Genomic DNA, 15,788 nt, shown 5'->3' on the forward strand with positions numbered 1-15,788 from the left:
CCAACTGATGAGCCTTGGACTCGCCCTGCACTTGGTCCCATTGGCCGCGGAGGGAGTGGATGATGGAGGTCCAGAGCTCTGCTAAGATTGCCTGTACTGAAAGTCTCTCTCCGCGAAAGTCTCTTGACACTGCACCTTCCATATATGCCATCCAGTAAGACTCCCTATGATCTCCCATACCTCCGAGTGGTGTACTATGGCCTCCAGTTCCTGGCAGATGGGTAGAGCCACCAAACCGACCACTATGCATGACCCTGCCTCGATAATGAATATCGTGTCCTCCCTATGAGATACATCCAAGGCTGGGTGCTATACGGCGAAGGATGCGGCATGCTCCTCTCCACAAGAGTTGCGCCTCCTCACATGACCAAAGGCAGTGCTTTGGCAATGCTTTGGGGTTTCCAAAGGCTGCTGTGTGCCGCGCTTACAACCTCCCTTCTGCATCTGAGCAAGCCAACTTCCCACTACCAAGCCTCCATGTGCCACCAACCATAAGAAATGTGACACCCTCCTTGGCCTTCAGCTGTACCATAGGCGGCGCTAGAAAGGTCCGTCGGAAAGGCTCTGTGATGCTGTGCTCCGCCCATTGTCTGTTAGCAGAGTATTTGTCAGCTCATGTGTAAGTCTGATCTTGATCTGGGCTGGGCATTTTTTAGGTATTTTAGGTATTTTTCTGGTGTGGCATTTTATGCCAGTGGAGCATTTTATGTACCAGTCGGCCAGCATTAAATGCTGTCCGACCAGCATTATTGCTCCCCACTTTTTCAGCCTATTTATACTCAGTGGCTCCTCCTCAGTCAGTCACTTCATCTTCACCATCTGCAGACTCTGTGGAGAGAGAAGCCAGTGCCAGTGTCCACGCAGCCAGTGACTCACTGTTGTATGCGACTGTCTCGTGTTCAGATATATGGATTCCATTTCCCGTGCATACATCTGAGTTCTCATCTGTATCGTGTTCTTTTCTTTTCTCTTTTTGTCTTGTGTTTCAGCAGTTTATTTCAGCACATGTTTATGCTTCCACCGCTGCTCCACTTCTGACATTGTCTACTACGTGGCGGCACCCAATCCATATCCTCTTCCATCAGTACGTGTCTGCCAATCCTGGCAGAGTACTCCAGGAACCTCGGTGACTTCTTGGTGACCACAGTGGCCGGCCATAGCCACTCTCCTGGATTCCACTCCAACTCATCAAGTGGTCTGCCCTCCCAGATCCAAAGGCGTCACTCCCTGAGCTCCTTCCAGAAAACATATGGATCCAGTCGCCATGTCTTCCCCTGAAGGCTTACATCCCGAATCCTCCTCCACAAAAGGGCGGCTATCCCCTCATCCTGCTACCCTCTGTCAAGGGCCAAACGCCCCCCCTCGTAAATGGCGAAGAAAGTCCCCTGCGAGGCGCCACCCACTCTACCTATCACCTCTAGGGGGGTGCTTGCTGGTGAAAACCTAGATGCCCATATCTCCCCGAGCTCTATCGGCTCTCGTATCGGGGGAGCGAGCCACTCCAGAGATATTGCTCTGTCAATCTCCCTTCCCCTCAACTCCACTCCTCTCTAGCAGCTTGATACTCATTGCAGCACCTCCTCGTCTGCCAACCTGTACACCTCCCGCCATGTCCTGATGGTACGAGCCAAGCCAGCCTCCCAACCAGCCCACTGGATGTGGGGGCACTCGCTGATCTGTGCCCCTATCCGATCTTTGACCTGGGGGTTCCAGATCACTGGCTAATGGTCTATCTCCTCCTGACAACCTAGGGGACTTTGAATTAGAGCCTTACGGAGGCCCTGCCATACGCCTCCACTCACCGCCAAGCCTCGGTCTACAGTCTTGAAGGCCCTCCTACAATAAGACCTTCCAGGTCTGCCCACCTGATGTGAGGCCGCGAACAATTAGCTTGCCCAAGAGGGCCATACTCTGATACTCCGGGTCAACGATCCCAAGCCCTCCCTCTAACCGATGCCGTATGATGGTCGCCCATGCCACCTTGGCCCTAGAATCCCTGGAACCATCTAACCCTAACCAAAGGAAGTTCTGCACTAGGCGGAAAATCTGCACTACGCATGATGAGAAGAGGCACCAACACGAGGCGATGTACCACCAGGGCTCGGCCGGCTAGTGAGAGGCGAGCCGTGCTCCAATAGGTCAGTTTCTTCCGAATAGAATCAAGGACAGGAAGAAACTGCTGGGCATGAGTGATGTGGAGTCCCACCTGGAACCCTAGGTATCGAACAGTCTGCCTTCTGCTCATCCATCTAGATCCCAGGTGGACACCCCACTCCGTGCTAGAGTCCGAGTCTATGAAGAAACCAACCGACTTTAGCCAGTTGATTTTCACTCCCGCTGCAGAACAGAACCCATCAAGAGCCAGCCTCACTCTCTTCAACATCAACTCATTGTCCTCTATGTAGAGTGTTGTATCATCTGCGTACTCTTAGTCTAACAACTCTGTCTTCTCTCTCAATGAAAGTCCAAGGCCGCGTAATCCGCTCACACGTGACCTGAGGAAGTGAGACATTGCCTCTGCAAAGAGTAGAAACAGGTATAGAGCCAAGGGGCAGCCCTGTCGAACTGATCTCTCAACTGAAACCCCTCCCCTCACCTTCCAACCTTGCGAGTGGCCAATCTGGAAAGGACGAAGATCCCACGAATCCAAACCTGGGGGAATCCCAACCTCACCATGGTGCCCTCTAGGAAATCCCAATCCACCCTGTCATAAGCTTTCTCGAAATCCAAGGGTAGTACGGCTAGTCTCTGCCCACTATGTTGAGCCCACTCTGTCGCCTCAAAGGAGGTAAATACATTGTCTAGGATGCTTCTATCCTGGACAAAGCCTATCTGTGTGTCATGGATGACGTCTGGAAGCACAGGGGGTAGTTGCCTACCAATCATCTTTGCCAATGCCTTATAGGCCACTCACAATAAGATGATCGGTCTCTACTGGGAAAGCTCCAACCGGTCTCCCCCTTTGGGAAGAAGACTGATAAGGCTTGCCAAAAGACTCCATGACATCTATCTGGAAGTGAAAATCTCCTACAAGGCCATCAGTGGGGGGTCCTTCACCACTTCCCAGTAGGTAGTGAAGAAGGCCTTAGAGAGGCCATCCTCTCCCGAGCATTTCTGCCCATCCTGTGTATGGAAAGCCTCCTCTAGTTCCTTCTCTATGAAGGGGGCTAGGAGGGAGCGTCCCATCTCCTCTATGATGAGGGACGGGATGTGATTCGAGACCTGCTGTATACATCTCTGTCCTCTAGCTGAAGTTGTCTCCTGCTGAAAAAGGCGCATGTAATAGTCAATGGCAATCTCCATCACCTCATCTAGGCTAAAATGAGTCCTCCCATACTGATCCAAAAGGCTACGTATCTGCTCTCCCTTGCGGTGCGAGGCTGGTGCACCTGGAAGAACTCCCTGCACATTGTGTCCCCCTTCCATGCCCAGAAGGTTGTTGAGGTTCAGAAAGAGAACTCCGAGCATCTGTCCTCTAGGCCAACAATGGCTGCTCGTGCGCACATCTTCTATGCGCGGAGGGTGGGATCTCCTGGTGCCTCCTATAGTAATCTGTGCGTGGCTACAAGGTCCCGCCAGACTGCTCTCTCCTCCTCCCAGCTTTACTGCCTGGCCTGTATGGCTGCCTCTTAGCAGATTATGCTCAACTCGGCTAGGACCTCTACAACCTCCTCTGCTATCTGGTCCCTCTTGTCCCCCTCTCTGGTCCAAATCTCCTTCATCTATCTCGTCACCTCCTTCCTCCTATAGATTGAGTCAGGGATCCAATGCGATCATGTGTCTAGGGCGGATGCTAGGGGATCAAGTGTCACGAGAACTGAGCAATGATCAGACAACGTGGTGTCTGCCAACTGCTCAATCTCGCCTCCACGAGAGCCTCCCCACTCTCCCACGTAAAACCTATCCAACCGCTCCAACAAGGCTCCACCTAGCCGCATGTATCTCCAAGAGAAGTCCAATGACCTCTCCCTCCTCTAGAAGGCAAGGTCTCTCCAAGCATTGCGTGCTCCTACTGCCAGCAAAAAGACCTCCCATGCCTCTTGCTCCTCCCTAGCCATACTCTAGTAGTTTCTGACTCTGCCCTGCTGGTTCTCCAAAGCCTCCAAGTTGTTGAAGTCTCCTCCAACAATCCAGGAGTCCATCTCTGGGAGTCCATCCGCAATCTCCACCCAAAACCTATTGCGTACCCTAACCTCTGTAGGGGCATTGACATTGAGGACTCCAAGGCATGAGTCCCCAATATCCAATCTAATCCATAGAACCCTCCCTGCCATTATCGTCCCGTGTCTCATACACAGGCCGTGAGACTCGGGCCAATAGAGGTGCATATGCCTCCACTCCTACTGTGGGCACCTATGGCATGCTCCCAGTAAGTATGCGAGCTGCTCAGAAGTACCTTCCCTACCCGCTGGGCCTGAGTGAGAGTGAGCTTGTGCTCCTGTAGAAGTAAGATGTCGATCCATCCGGCAAGGGCAAGCTGCAGTTCCTACCAAACAATCAATTTCTTGGAACCACGTACCCCACTGTAGTTGGTAGAGACTATTCACATTCCAAGATGCAAGGTGTAAGCTCATGGGGAAACTTGACTAACCGAATAGGTATCTGTTCGGTGTGGAGACTGCTGATGAAGAGAAGAAGCTATGAGGCATGCAAGCATGCTTTGCCACAGTTCTGGACGGTGAACTCCAGCCCCCCATGGTGGCCCTCGGCCGGACCACAGGGGTAATAGATGCTCCAGGTGGTACTATCAATGCATCTATCAACCATGCTGAGAGTGGAGACTCTATACATTGGTAGAAATGGGCCGCCTGTGCCAGGGGCCACTCGATCACATTCCTCCGAGCTCTCCACTGTGGAGGGGCTCGAAAGATAATGCTCAAGTGTGGGACCTCGGCACCAGCCCACCAATTAATGTCCATCATGCAACCATGCCACTGCTGTGCAAATAGTGCTAGTCCTTCTTCTCCCACCCACTGGAAGATGTGGTCCGCCACCTGACTCTTCAACTCTTCCTCTATCTGTGTAGTCATCCACTCCCCTAAGTGAGAGGACTAAAGAAAAAAAACATAGTTTGCTCCATCCGATGGTGCTAGGAGATGGACCTTGCCTCTCCTTGACTTATAAACCACGAAGATCCCCACCTCTAGAGGTAGTGGGAACTCTCTGCGCTCCGCAACTCTCAAGTAGAACCATGGGCCAATGAGAAAGAACTCCTATGGCAACAGTTGTGCCTGTCTCAAGAAAGTGTGACGAGCGGCAGGGGCGGATGAGCTGGTGGCTATATGGGAGGGGGGAGACTGCTGGTGCGAGAAGGATGTAGCCATGTGTGGCTCATCACCTCCTGTGAAAAGAGGGCGGGTGGGTCTGGGGGAGATCACCTGAACCGGGTGTGGATTAGGGGGGTGCTCGGTAGGGGAGGTGGTGGGAGAGAGCAGGATCAAGGGATGGTGGGATGGACAGAGGTGCATGGCGGGTGGGGGGGGAAGGGCCGTGGAGTTCTCTGCCGAGGGAGCATCGCTCACCCACCTGCTCCCTGCCTGTCGAGCCTGGGTCTGAGGAGCTGGTTGTGCCTCTCTTCCGTCTCTCTCTCTGACGTATCTGGACCCGTGTGTAAAGCCGTCAGCATCCACTTGCAAGCCTGTCGGCGGAGCCAACTTGGCTCCAAAATGCGTACAAACTATTGTCTGATGCCCAAAGTCATGGCAACGCAGGCACTGCCCTAGCTGCCCCGTCACAATAACCTGCTGCCTAAAGGAGTATCCGCCCACCTCAATCTCTAAGAACTGTGGGATATTCTTGACCTCTTTCACTGCCACCCGTACCTTTGGGACTCCTGCTGTCACTACATCCGCGAAAGACGCGAGAAGGACAGTGCTGAAGAGCCGTCCAAAGTCTTCCACCAACTGGCCATACTCTATCGCCAAGCCGGGGAAAAGAAGGATGACCGGGTGCCGAAGAAACCTGTTGTGGAGTGCAAATGCCTCCACAGTAAAGCCACTGTACCAAGGGACCATGCATATGACGACCTTCGTGGATGCATATGGTGAACTGACAAGTAACTCACGAGTTGTGTTTGCCGAACTGAGCCTGACCATGAAGATCCCTTGGCCCATTAGGACCGCCTCCACACCATTTGTGCTGTGCCGATACGCAACGTGGAGTGAAGCCAGTCCCAAAGCTGGGCCCTAGCTGGAAAATGTCCTACTACCTGACCAAAAATCGTTGTTTCCTTTAGCTCCAACTCCTTAGCTCGAATAGCTAAGAGCTACTCCTCAGAGAGGACGACATGCAAGGTGTTTGACTAGGGCACACTGGCTAAGTGTGCCGACGTCTGACCAAAGGTTTCCCTTAACGCGATCCTTCTGAGAAAACTACCAATCACGTCGCGGTGCTACCTGACGAGGAAAAGTTGCTGCAGAAGAGGGAGCAACTACAGGATGGGAGGGACAATGGTGAGCGGCGGGGGGGGGGGGGGGGGGGGAGGGGGTGTTGGACACCGCAAACAGAATCGAGATCGCGGACAGAGGCAACGTGCCGGGGATATGGCAGGGTCATCAAGGAGGGGAGGGGGGGAAGTGGGGTGGAATGGCAAGGAGGATGAAATAGGCAGAGACAGGGCGGCTCAGTCCCGAGGATAAGTGGGGCCGGGGGGAGGGGAGGGGAGGGCCTAGCTTGCAACATGACAGGCGTGAGATTTTTAGCAAAAGGATTAAGGTATCTCATGATACCCTTCACTACTTCCCAATGCTTTTTGCCAGGATATGTCGTGTATCTGCTAACCACTCTCACCGCAAATGCAGTGTCAGGACATGTAGCAACCATAACATACATTAAGCTACCAATAGCTGAAGCATAGGGTATATTGGCCATTTCAACCTTTCCATCATCTGATGTAGGGCTGTCATCTGCACTAAGTTTCACATATGGAGGTAATGGTACACTAATAGCTTTCTCCCCCTTCATATTGAAACGCTGCAAAACTTTAGTGACATACTCTTGTGACACATAAAGAAGACCCTTTGATCTGTCTTTGAGAATACGCATCCCAAGAATGTGATAAGCCTCACCAATATCCTTCATATCAAAGCTATTGTGTAGACTCTGCTTCAAGGAGTCTAAGGCATGAACATTCTTACCTACAATCAACATATCATCCACATACAAAACCAAGAGAATAAGGCTATCTTCTTGGTGTATAAGCAGTGATCGACTTGCGATGAAATCCCTGCGATCGCATGAATGTATCAAATTTCTGATACCATTCTTGTGGTGCCTGCTTCATCCCATACAAACTCTCGTTGAGTTTACGGACCATGTACTCTTTTCCCTCTGTAGCAAAATCTTCAAGCTGCTCCTCATGTAGATCACCATGTAAAAAGGTGGTTTTTGCATCCATCTGTATGAGTTCCATGTCTTCGAATGCAACCAAGCCCAAGATGGTTCGGAAAGTAGTCATTTTGACTACAGGAGAAAAGATTTCATCAAAATCCATTCCATGTTCTTGCTTGTACCCTTTAGCAACCAAGTGTGCCTTGTACTTTGGCAAAGAGCCAAAAGTGACTTTCATTTTGTAAACCCATTTGCAAGGTAGCACTTTTTGTCCATTTGGCAAATGTACCAAATCCCAAGTGTCATTTTTCCTAAGAAATTCGATCTCTCATAGCATTGCTTTGTGTCATTTCTTACTATCCTATCTGTCCATTGCTTCCTGAAAGCATGATGGTTCACCACAATCTATTAACATGACATAATTAGCCACATAGTTTACACCATGAACAAATCTATCTGGTTGTTTTTGCACTCTGGTCGACCTACGGACCCAATGGTCAAGATTTGTTGGTTGTTCAGCCTGCAAATCTGTATTAACAGCTTGTTGTTCTGCAGGTTGAGCATGTTGTACACTTGATAAAGGTGTTGCAGAGTGTATGATTAACTTTTACGGACCTTGATTAACAGCAGTTGATTAACTGCTCTCTCATAATCGTACACTTGATTAATCAATAGCAGTTAATCAAGGGAGCAGTTAATCACAAAGTCTAGGTTAATCAACAGCAGTTAATCAAGGGAGCAGTTAAAGGTGTTGCAAAGGGAGCAGTTAATCAAGTGTACGATTATGAGGGGCAGTAAGCTCCCTTTGCGGTCACAAAAGTCTAGAAAGGCTTTGGACACGCATTCCCCACCATTGTCAAAGCAAAGGAATTTTAATGTCTTGCTGATCTGATTTTCAATAAATGCCAAGAATTATTTAAATTTATCCAAGACCTGGATAAACCCATACTTTGCATGTGGCATCATCAAGAAAGGTAATGAAATACTTCTTTCTCCCTAAAGATAATCCTGGCATTTGACATACATCTGAACGTACCAACTCTAAGGGTGAAGACTTTAGAGAAAGAGATTTGTTGTGTAACGTTTGAGCATGTTTACCATAAATACAATGATCGCACTATTCAAAATCAGCATACCTCAAAGATAGTAAATAACCCAAACGAGAGAGCACTTTCATTCCAGATTGACTCATGTGTCCCAACCAGCTATGACACAAAGAAACACTTGGCTGCTCAATTATGGTGACTACATGGTCACACACACTAGATACATGCAAATGATACAAGGTATCACTTTTGGACCCCTTAGCAATAATGCGAGAACCCTTATAGATTTTCCATTTGCTATCCCCAAAGGTGATGTGATAGCCTTCATCATCTAGTTGCCCTTTGCTTATCAAGCTCTTCTTGAGCTGAGGCATATGTCTCACATTATGCAAAACAAGGAGCCATGCTGAAATTCCAGTTTCACACTGCCAATGCCTGCAATTTTACATGCATAGTTATCCCCCAAGTGAACAACACCACGTACACCACCATTGTAATCAAAGAACCACTCATAATGTGGTGTGACATGAAAGGACGCACTTGAATCAAGTATCCAAGTGTGCATATCATCCTGAGAATCTGCAATCAATGCATGTATACTCAAAGAAGAAGTAAGAAGTACATCACCATCACTGTCATTATCATGAGTGACTACATTAACCTCTTCTATTTTCACATTACTCTTCTTTGCACACTGGCTGCCCTTGTTTTCAGCCTTGTTGACTTCAGTGTTTTTGTTTTTGCCCTTCTCTTTCTTCAATTGAAAACAATCCCGTTGGTAGCAAGGTTGATGTGTACGTATTGTACGTAATATACGGTACATATTTGTACATTGTTCCGTACATATAAAAATTTTGTGTACGTAAAAATACATCCCATTGTAAAAAATATCAATCTATATGGCATTTCATATCAAAATAAATCTAAAAAGATCCAAATACATTTGAAATTGTGAGAGAGACCTATAAGACAATCTAATAAGGTATTTGCTAATACGCATTTGATTAGTAATCACAAAACCCTTGCCGCACGTTGTAAAACTTATTACTTCAAAAATCAAACATCAGATACCAAAACCAGTTTTCAATCAGAGATCAATCTTCAATCACCAATCACCACTCTTAGCTCTATATAAACTGATGAATCAATGTTTGCACAACAAAAGTCTCAACTCTCATCCATGTTAAAAGGCTGCAAATGCATCAAAACAAACTGAATACAATGCACATACTACATAGCAAGCTGCAACACAACATCATAGAAACGTCCTCAAAAGGCCCATAAGGGCTAGTCCAGAGTCTAGACTCACAATGAAACGTGATCTAAGAGTCAAAACTCATCATCAAATGATGATGATGACGATGCACCAGAAGAGAGCAAGTCCCCATCTATCAAGACATTGCCCTTGTCGTCATACTCAGGCTCTGCCATCACGGGCACATGTGATGATGTGAAAGATGTATCATGAGATCCATGTGCTACATCATTATCTCCTGGCTCTCTCTGAGTATGAATGAGAGTGATAGCCTCATTCAACCGAGTCCGTTGTGTACGAACAGGAAGCTTCCCCCGACAAATGCTCCTTCGCCTAGCACTCTCTGAATCTGCAGCCTCCTCACGCAAAGGTATCGCCAAAGCCCGTGCGCGTGACCTCGTGACACGGCGATCGATGCTCTCCAACTCTCTATGAAGGAGTCATATAATATATGCCTGCTCGTCTTTAACACGCTGCTCCACATCGTCCTTAGTAGAGACTGGCACCATCTTCACACAGGTCGGATCTGTCTATGGAAAATCCGACAAGTCAGAACCACAAGAAATGACTGAATTATATTGAAATGTGTCAAAAGATGTACGACATCGGACAGTTAAATATACCTGCTAAGGTGTCCCCAAAGCATGATAATCTCGCACGAGCTTCATGTTAGCTCAGCAATACACTAATCGCTCCAGCTGAGCGGTGTTAAGTTGATTGCGGATCTTCGTGTGAACCAAGGAGTAGGCGCTCCAATTGCGCTCACAAGCACCAGCAGAACAATCCTGCAATCACGAATCATGATACGATTTTGGAGTCAAAACCCTTAATTAATTAAACTTTAAAGATGGATGCAATTGTGAAAGAGTCAAGACCTGCGAGAGGATTCGGAGAGCAAGATGAGTCAGCTTTGGAAGACCTTGTCTTCGATAGCTCTGCCACCATGTGAGAGGAAATTTCGTCGCCTCCTCTCTCAAAACCACTACTCTAGCAAAGGATGGTCCTAGATTGTTCATAAAACTCACCATCTCTGCATCAACCTCAAGTTGCTCATCCTCGTTGTACATTATGTTGATGTACTGGTCTTTCTACGTGAGCAAAGTGCTCTCACTAAACAGCTCTAGCTTCCTGTAGAAGGGATGAAGCAATGCAGCCATCCCATGAATGGGACAGCTCATAAACGTCCATCGCCGCTCTACAATAGCCAGGATGTCACCCCGGTTACAAATTGACAAGCCAACATTCCAACAGTCATTATATAATATACCTTTAAACATATTGTTGCAATGTGCATATTATTTAATATTAATATAATCAGCCAAGAACAATATCCAAGTGTACACTCATCGAGACTCCGTCAATGTCGGACAGGTGGTAATATGGCACTTCATCTCCATGAAGAGATGATAGACCAGTCCAAGAGTAGAGCCCTCCATATCTGTGACCCGGAGGAGGACATGGATAGGCTGCAATGCCACTATCAAGCTCTGTACCTCTATCCAAAAGGCCTCGTCAAGCACTTTCCGCTGAATGTATCTAGTGGCCTATGTCTGCGCATGGTGCATAAACCTCCATTTTGAGTCCACCACAGCCTGTAGTACTAGGTCCCACAATCTAATGAGCCTCTGCAAGACCAGGAACATATAAGAAAACCTGATCTTCGAGAGTCGCACCATATCAAGTGCACTATGGCTCCTGAAGATGGGCAAAGCCTGATGTTTTTTTCGAAAAAATGTAGTAATCTTCTTGGCATCTGAAACATGAGGTTGCACCCATGGCAACTTTCCAATATCCTCCATCAACAAGTCCAAGCAATGTGCAGCACAAGGAGTCCAAGCAATGCGAGGAAACTCTGCCTCGACCAATTCACACATACGCTTGCAATTTGAAGCATTGTCTGTCACCATTTGAACCACATTCTCTGGCCCAACATCCAAAATTGCATGTCTGATGTGGTGATAAATAAACTCAGCATTGATGGATTCTCCTGCCTTTCCTGTATCCACAACCCGCAAAAAGTATGTGCCAAGACATGAGGACACCAAAATATTGATAAGGTGTCGTCTATGCATATCACTCCAGCCATCAGATATGATTGTGCATCTAAAAGACTGCCATCCTGCCTTGATAGGTACCAATGCCTTGTCTATCAAGGCTTTCTGCTCTTCAAGCATCGTGGTACGCATTTTGTTATAATCCATCCCGAACCACGAGTCTATGTGGTCAACCTCTGCCATGGCCCTCACCATTCTCTTCCATTGATCAGTCCTCGGTACATTGAAGGAGATGTTGCACTCCACAAGAGTGCGAGCAATCTCCATCTCAGCCACTTTTTGTCTCTCTTTCACCCACGAAAGAGATGACACACATGAAAGCAAAGTACTCTGTCTCAACACATGTGCATCATCATCCTCATCAACCTCCTGCATGACACGAGCCCTCTTTTTGCCCCCTGTAGGCTGGCTATCTTGTGTGGAAGAATCACCCATCTCCCCCACAAGCGCATCATGAAGTGCATCTTGAGTGTGCTGGCTGCCCCTTACCTTCTTTGAACCCTTTGTTGTTGATGAATTCTCAGCAATGAGCTTGTCTCTGATATCCTACGGCACCTACTTGCACCCACCACAATTGCCGGTGGTGCCAATACCTGTCAAGTGTATCACGACACGAGAAATTGTACTCGTGAGCTCAAAGTTGCAATACTTGCACTGCCATCTATGCATGCCAAAACTAGCTTGGGTCGGCATATTAATAACACCGATGACATTGGTGTGCAAATGCCAGTAGGGGTTACACGGCTTCAACATATTGGATCCTGGAAGCTGTGTGACACAAAGAAAGAGAGAGACAGAGCTTAGAGCATACTCCAAAGGAAGAAAGAGAGAGAGAGAGAGAGAGAGAGAGAGAGATTTTACGAAAAAAAAGAGAGAGAGAGAAATTTACGAAAGAAAAAAGAGAGAGAGAGAGAGAAAGGGAGAGGGACTCGGGAGGGAGCGAGAGAGAGACGAGATTAATCATGTAGTACATTGGCCACTCTCAGTTGCGAGAGAGAGAGAGAGAGAGAGAGAGTACAATATGAGACAGAGATGCATCATGAGGGACAAAGGCCATGAACAAGAGAGAGCGTGAGAATTACCTAGTTGCAATATGCACATTGTACAGAGACAAAGCGAAACAAAGCGCTGCAGGCGAAACTCCAAAATAAGCCCAAATTCGTACGTTGAAGGTCAAAAATGGGTTTTCAAAAAAAAATAAACATAAGGATTAATCCATATGCGTACGGATCCATACGTACGTACGGCTGCAACCTTGGTTTGTAGTACCCTTTTTTGCCACAATGATGGCACTTCACATTTTTTCCACGAGATTTTTTGCATGCTCTGTTTTCAGAACTGCCCTTGGGCTGAAATCAGCCTCTAGTGTGTAATGCATTAGAAGACTTGTTTGGTAAGTTATTCTGCCTGTTGAGTTCTCCATCAACAAAGAACTTTCCACACCAGGGTATAACAACTGAGCATTCAAATTACTCAAAGTTGGCTTGAAAGTATCCCAACTTTTAGGCAAAGTACATAGCAAGAAAGTAGCCTTGAACTCTTCATCAATATGGAAATCCAAAGCAATCAGCTGACTGAAAATTGAGTTAAACTCATTCAAATGTACAAACATAGCTATACCTTCTTTCATGTGAAAGTCCATTAGTTTTTTCAGCCAATAAACCTTATTGGCTGCACTTTTCTGAGCATACAATTCTTCAAGCCTTTGCCACATTGCATATACTGAATTCAACTTCTCAATGTTAAAGAGCAAGCTGTCTGACACTGAGAGCTCAATGGTAGAGAGAGCAAGCTCATCCAAGTCATCCCACTCGTCTTGTTCCATGTCTGCTGGTTTGATTCCCTTTGTTTTGATGAGCTTTACATGTTTCTTCTACACTAAGACATTGTAGCATTGTTTTTGCCAAATTGCAAAATTATGTGCACCCTCAAGCTTCTTAATGTGCAAAAGATTACTGCTGTCAATGTTTCTAGCCATAATTTGCAGTCCCAAATTGATGAACCAGTCACCAAAGGCAAGCCCAAATGTGACACAAGTAACCACAATACACAAAAGTACCACCAGCAATGAAAATCCCAAGATTGCAGAAATTTCAGATCTGCAAATAGATTTTCAGAATTAAAAGGTGTCTATTGCTGCACTCCTCGAGCAATTACTGACACATTTACAGACCAAGCCACCAGTTACATGTGAAATCCCCAAAATTTCATTGCAATTTCCGCTCCAAAGGCATTCCCGGGCACAAATTTGACAATTTTGATCAAAAGCCCCAAAAGTTTGAGAGGGTAATCTGTTCAGATTGCATCAATACACGTACCCAAGTGCATATACAAAACATTGGTTGCATAAATTGAAGGGATTTTGCAAAAGCCCTAAATTTATTGGGTTTAGAGTGCACAAATTTTAGTGAAATTGAGGAAATTCCACTAAAATGTGGAAATCCCCAAAATTTCTGAGGCACGTGCACCAAATGTGCAATTTCTGAATCAGATTGTCTTGTCCCACGTTGAGATCCCCAAATCGAAGAAAAGCCCCAATTTTCTTGGGCAAATTTTCACTTTGTGCTTTTGCGTATGAACACCCGGTAGAGAAAAAAAAACAGATATTTCTGAAAAAGAAAAAAAAAGTGTTGACTGCTGCCCGTCATTGCCTGACGCCGCATGCCAGTCTTGTGGCGACTGATCCTCGTCGCTGATCCCGTTCGCCTGGTCGCGTGCAGGTCCTGCGTGACCCCCCGTCGACCTGTCACCTGTCGCCTGCTCTCCAACAGCCTGCCTGATCCGTCGTGCAGCCTTCGCTTGGTCCCCCCATCGACCACCAATCTGTTACACCTGCAGTAGGTGTTAACAAAGCTGCCATTTGTTGGTCTCAATGAAGACAACTGCACTGTCAGCAGTGACTACGGGTCACGACTGCCTGCTTGTGTGAATCATCAACTCTGATTCCAGTTTGATGGATCCTGACGGAGCTAAGAGTGAACGCGACGGATAACACACACAAAGAGTAGAGAGCAGTAGAAAGGAGAGTGAGCACGACACACTTGATGTTCGATACAAAGACTAGTGTATCACTTTTTAGGTTTTGATAATATATATAAGGTACAAGAAGTGTAAGGGTGCATTCACACCCAAACACAGCAAAAGGCACAGTGAGCCTTTATTCCCAACAAGCTTCAAACATGCTCCACGTGCTTGGAACAAGAAGATAGACTCGTTCCTCCGACAAATGTTGGGGTATCGACCTTCCTCTTCCAATCCCCAGTTGTATATCTACACCTCCACTGGAGGGCATATATTGTTCTTGCTTTATATGGATGATCTTATTTTGGCACGTGACCATGCCCAAAAAGTCAAGGAGACAAAGAAGACACTAGATGAGGTGTTCGAGATGACAAATATGGGTCTTCTCCATTTCATTTTAGGCCATGAGATTTTGTTGAGATATTGAGCTCCACTCGTGATATGCCAGGGTGACCGTTGTGCATTTATGTCACCGACTTGTCAGTTGCAGATGCCGTTGGTACACCGCCCATGAATAATAGCTAGATGACAGCTATCCTTATCTACTCTAGTTCGTGGCTCAGTTAGTATGCCACCTTAGTTAGTTGAGTTTGGTTTGAGACCCATATATAGGGTTCTTTTATTTCTATGTACTAGAGTTCTTTTTGGCTTACACAACTAAGAAGAGAAAAACTGTTTTCAGCCTCCACCTTTGTTTCTTTTATTTCTATGTACTAGAGTTCTTTTTGGCTTACACAACTAAGAAGAGAAAAATTGTTTTCAGCCTCCACCTTTGTGTGTATTCCCCCATTGCGCAAGCAAGAAAGCTACAAGTGAGACTCCTTCCTTCTCTCCCACAATCTTGACATGGTATCAGAGCCTTGTTCGTGGTAAGGAGCTCAAGAAAGCAAGCCAAGTTCGCGGTGTTCTGGTAAGAGGACCAGTGTTGCTTTCATTTTTCTGTTTTGGGAGCGAGTCTCTGCAGGTAGCACAACCGGAAAGTGCAAGAGTGCATAGTCTCAGATTGAGACGCCCTTCGTGGTGTAGCAAGAGGGCAGTATATGCTGCGGGACAGGGCTTTAGCCCTTGGTTGCTCTGTTTTTT

At 46.9% G+C, this 15,788-nt stretch overlaps 1 protein-coding gene and 1 pseudogene across 5 annotated transcripts in view; both read right to left on the bottom strand.

Moving 5' to 3' along the window:
* The window catches only part of LOC148012074 (ribose-phosphate pyrophosphokinase 1), a 113,903-nt gene that overhangs the window by 19,736 nt on the left and 78,379 nt on the right, over nucleotides 1-15,788 (bottom strand). The window lies entirely within an intron of this gene.
* On the bottom strand, nucleotides 9,705-12,346 carry LOC148012075 (uncharacterized; annotated as a pseudogene). The gene is made up of 4 exons (XR_015689025.1): nucleotides 10,979-12,346; nucleotides 10,506-10,852; nucleotides 10,254-10,415; nucleotides 9,705-10,160 (listed from the first exon to the last, which is right to left on the bottom strand). The product of XR_015689025.1 is annotated as an uncharacterized LOC148012075 (transcript).

This window comes from Lygodium microphyllum, chromosome 27, assembly GCF_053477565.2.
Source record: "Lygodium microphyllum isolate KBCC chromosome 27, Lygodium_microphyllum_v1.1.10, whole genome shotgun sequence".
NCBI classification, from domain to species: Eukaryota; Viridiplantae; Streptophyta; class Polypodiopsida; order Schizaeales; family Lygodiaceae; genus Lygodium; species Lygodium microphyllum.